The 4,549-nt window shown below is 47.8% G+C and overlaps 1 long non-coding RNA gene across 1 annotated transcript; it reads left to right on the forward strand.

Moving 5' to 3' along the window:
* The first annotated feature begins 431 nt into the window (after positions 1–431).
* Positions 432–2,904, forward strand: LOC141048775 (uncharacterized). Its single transcript, XR_012220139.1, has 3 exons — positions 432–516; positions 982–1,186; positions 2,777–2,904. It is a non-coding gene; the product is annotated as an uncharacterized lncRNA (long non-coding RNA).
* The last annotated feature ends 1,645 nt before the right edge of the window (positions 2,905–4,549 follow it).

Here is a 4,549-nt window from a genome sequence, read left to right on the forward strand (position 1 = left end):
CACGATGCAGATTTCCAGCGGATCCGCAGTGGATTTTACCGCGCAGAAACGCTGCACATCCGCATTGTGATGTACAGTAGCAGGTTCATCAATAGAAAAAAAAAAACGCTGTGCAGACGCTGCAGATTTTTCCGCGCGGTTTTCTTGTGGTTCAAAATATGCAGTCACCTCTTTTGTGCGGTTTTCCACCTGCTCCATCCTCCAAATCCGCAGGGGGAAATCCGCAGGGGAAAACCGCACAAAAACTGCAAGAAAACCGCAAGAAAAATGGAAGAAATCCGCAGGAAAAATGCAGGTCATTTGACCTGCAGATTTCTTCAATTCTGCGCGGAAAAATCCGCAGGGCAAAAAAAGTACATCTGCACTTAGCCTAAGTCCATGGGAGATGCGATTAGTGGGCAGGGACTGTGCTGGGCTGGGTGGGGACTGTGCGAAGACTGTGCCAGGCTATGCGGGACTGTGCAGGCCTGTGTGAAGACTGTGCCGGGCTGTGCGGGACTGTGCAGGGCTTTGCAGGTGCTGTGCGGGGACTATGCTGGGCTGTGTTTGCTGTGCGGGGACTATGCTGGGCTGTGTTTGCTGTGCGGGCTGTGCTGAATATTGTGAGGTGAGTAGTGAAATACTCGCGAGGATTCGAGTACCGCATTACTCGCCGAGTACTGAATCCTAACGAGTATGCTCGCTCATCCCTAACAGTAACGTCTAGTGGCCGCTTCCGGAGCAGCGGTCCGGTGTCTTCATGAGGACGTGTGCAGACCGTGGACACTGAACCAGGAAACCGTTCCTTCTTTGAAAATTTTTGGAGGAATTTTTCTTCCCCTGAAGCTGATTTCAAAAGTCTGTGATGCGTTTTGGACGAGTTTAAGTTTCTGAAGCTTTTTTTTCTTTGCAGTTTTTAGATTGGATAATACCTAGTTTGCAAAGGCAATCATCAGGATCTGCTTCAAACAAATAACATCCAGTTTTTTTTTTCCTCACCAGGCCACCCCTTCAGGAAAAAAAAACTCTTAAAATCACCTACCACTATGAACACCCAAATGGGTTTCCAATAGAATTGAATTGGAAGAGATTGCCAAGAAGTTCTGAAACAGATTTTGAGGAGGATTTTAGAAGGATCCACTCAGTGTGAGCACAGGCTAATGAACTTGCAGGAAGCACTGTACTGTGAATTGCTGCTAATTTCCAGGTGGGTATTCACACTGCAAATTCTCAACAAATCCACCGTGTGGATGAAAGGGTTAACACTACTCACAGAGCTGACAGTTTGCTACAGTTGCAGAAGTCCTGGACTCCATGGATGGATTTAGAATTTGCTGATACATTGTTGCAAATGATCAGAATCATGTTTCCATGTATAATAAAATATCAAAGGTGGTGAAAACCACATTCCGGGCATGTTCACACAGGGAGGATACACTGCAGAACTTTCCATACTGGCGGAAAAACCATCGAGTATTAGGCCGGGGTCACACTGGCGAGGAATATGGCCGAGTGAGAGGCGCTAAAAGCACGCATTACACACGGACCAATGATTCTCTATGGGGTCCCTCGCACCAGCCGTATATTTCTCATCCGTATTCTACGGTCCGTGCCAATCGCAGCATGCTGGGACTGTCAGTGTACTACGCCCGTAATACGCCAATGCAAGTCTATTGGTGCGCAAAAAATACGCATTACACACGGACCACACATGTGACTTGCGAGAAATACACACCCGGTGCCTTTTAGCAAAGCCGACAATTCAGTGCGCTATACAGTAAACTCACACTGACAGGTTTAATAAAGAAAGAAAGAATAGATATATACACATATAACACACACACACATATATATATATATATATGCATTCTATGTGTCTATATCTATTCTTTGGTTTCTGTTAGAAACCCTGTCATAGGGCTCCATTATATGTCCATTTTGCAAGCCTGCGAGAAAATCTCGCCATACGGATGCCATACGGATTACATACGGAGCACTATTTAGGGGTCATTCATCCGTATTACGCATGTAAACTACGGACCGTATTTTGCGCAGGTTAGTGTGACTCCAGCCTTAGAGTAACATCTGGCTGCACGGATGGAACAACTCGTGTAAGGTTTTAAAAAAAAAAAAAAAATCAATTAAAAAAAAACACGAAAATGGGGTAAAAATATGACCGTTCCCTCTAAGTGCTTGCTTAACCCCTTTTCATCAGGTTATCATCTCTTCGCTTGTATCGCCTGGGAGCCATACTCAGGTCTGCACGGCCCATAATCAGAGAGCGGGGGGCAGGTGATGGGTAAGGGGCTAAGCAATGATGGCTATAGCCCCTCTGGCACAGAACACACACCGCCGCCTGGGGACTCAGCGGTGCACATGGGACGTAGGACACGGGGGGTCCGGCAGTGGAGGTCCCCTTTACTGTCCCTACATCCTGTGTAATGGCCTAGAGCAGGATGGAGGTAATCTCTGCTCTCCCATAGCACCTGGTTATAATATGCAGAAGTGTGGGTGTAATCTGAACAAGTCGCATGCCGCCTCTCTCCATCTGTGCCTGGTGCTTATGTCAGCTCCTCTGTGTATTAAGAAGCCAGCGGGATTAACCCCTTCGTTTCCAGACAGCGCTGTTCTGCTTCCCATCCCACACTACACTGACCTGCGGCCGATTATTACTGATACCCGCGTCCCTCGGATGCGTCCTCTGCTGTGATATCCCCCATATTACGTGACGTTTGAGTCATTTACAATTGATGGTTACCTGTCCTGACGTTCTCCGTGTTCCCGTTCCGCTTCGCAGGTCCCTGATCAGCCATCTCCATGAACGCACATCAGGAATAAATGAGCAGAAAATGAAGGGATTCGAGGCACGACAGACGGATGGACGCGAGATATTCCAATAGGATTCCGTGGTCTTCTCCATCTTTTTTTTTCCCTTGACCCAAAATACAAAGTAGGATCAAATCAGGACATGTCCTCAAAAAATTGTGAAATGGGCGATTGATTGTATCGGGATCTTTTATAACAGAGGAAAATTGATAACTTCATCCTTCACACGGTTTATTTTAGTTTTTGGCTTGTAATGAAATCCCATGAAATAATTTCAATTCAGATTTTTCTAATATCCAATGTTGCTAAATATAGAAAAAGCCTATTTCTGAAATCCTGTAGTTTTCACGCTGAGTCTAAACTGATGTTTCCAGTTCTGTCCATCACAGCCCCCTTTATATAGTATGATGTCCCCCACAGCTCCCTACATAGTATGATATCCACCACGGCCCTCCAATATACAGTATAATGTCCCCCACAGTCCTCTATACGGTATGGTCACCACAGCTCCCAATATAAGGTCCCCAATACAATATGGTCACTCTCATGTCCCCACAGCCGCTCTTATGTCCCCATAGCCAGCCCCTCTTGTGATGTCCCCACAAGCCCTCTTATTCTCCCATAGCCAGCCGCTCTTGTTATGTCCTCATAAGCCACAGGTATAATGGGTACTCACCTAATCCAGGCTCCTTGTCCAGCGCAACTTCGTCTTCTCTTCCATCTGGTGCAGCAGTGGGCGCTGGACAGCTCGATGACATCGCTGCATTGCGATGTCCTCTGTGTGCGCCGGGGTTCCCGGCTGAGCAGGGAGCTGATTACAGCTCCTTTGCACCTGTAAGGCTATGTGCACACGTTGCAGATTCACCTGCGTTTTTTTCCGCGCGGAACCGCAGGTAAAGTGACCTGCGGTTTGGTCTGCGGTTTTGCCCTGCGGTTTCACACCTCTACTATGTTAAAGGTGTGAAACCGCTGCGGAAACCGCCCAAACAATTGACATGCTGCGGTTTATAAACCGCAGCAAAACCGCACGGAAAAAACCGCACCGTCAGCACAGCGTTTTTGAAAACCCATAGGCTTTCATTGTACTGTACTTGGTCTGCGGAACTGCTGCGTTTCCGCAGGGCCAAAACCACTGCGGAAACGCAGCAGAATCCGCACCGTGTGCACACAGCCTTACGGACATTACCAACATCAATTATATTCACATTTATAGACACAAATACAATTGAGTCCAGGGAAGGAGCGACGGGCGGGGACCAGACAGAGAGAGGCGATAGCAGTACCAGTGACTGACACTGCTCCCCTGTGTGCACGAATCCTGGCCTTCACTGTGCTGACTGCCTGGGGCTGGAGGAAGGTAATGGGCGGCCACAGGCATTCAACAATGTAAGAATTTTTTTTTTCTCCAAAATGTGCCCCTCTCAATTAGGCAGCAGGTGGCGCCCTATGCAGGTGCCTACCCCTTGTCCTGGCCCTGAATGGAGAATCATGATGGGTTAAAAAATAAAAATTTTACTCACCTGTCCTGCTACCACAGCTCCCTGCCTGGTCCTCTCCTGGCTCCATCTGGTCTTCTTTTTTGGTGTTGCCTAGGTCTCACTTGGTCACGTGGGGCGCTACATGTACCACTGATGTCAAACACAGCCATCGTGACCCATGTGACCGCGTAAAACTTGGCACCAGAGGAACTGGTCCACAAATGGAAAAGTGGACCAATATAAAGCGAGTGGAGGACCAGGTGGGG

Source organism: Dendrobates tinctorius, unplaced genomic scaffold, assembly GCF_039654945.1.
Source record: "Dendrobates tinctorius isolate UK_male_01 unplaced genomic scaffold, ASM3965494v1 ptg000138l, whole genome shotgun sequence".
Classification (NCBI taxonomy): Eukaryota; Metazoa; Chordata; class Amphibia; order Anura; family Dendrobatidae; genus Dendrobates; species Dendrobates tinctorius.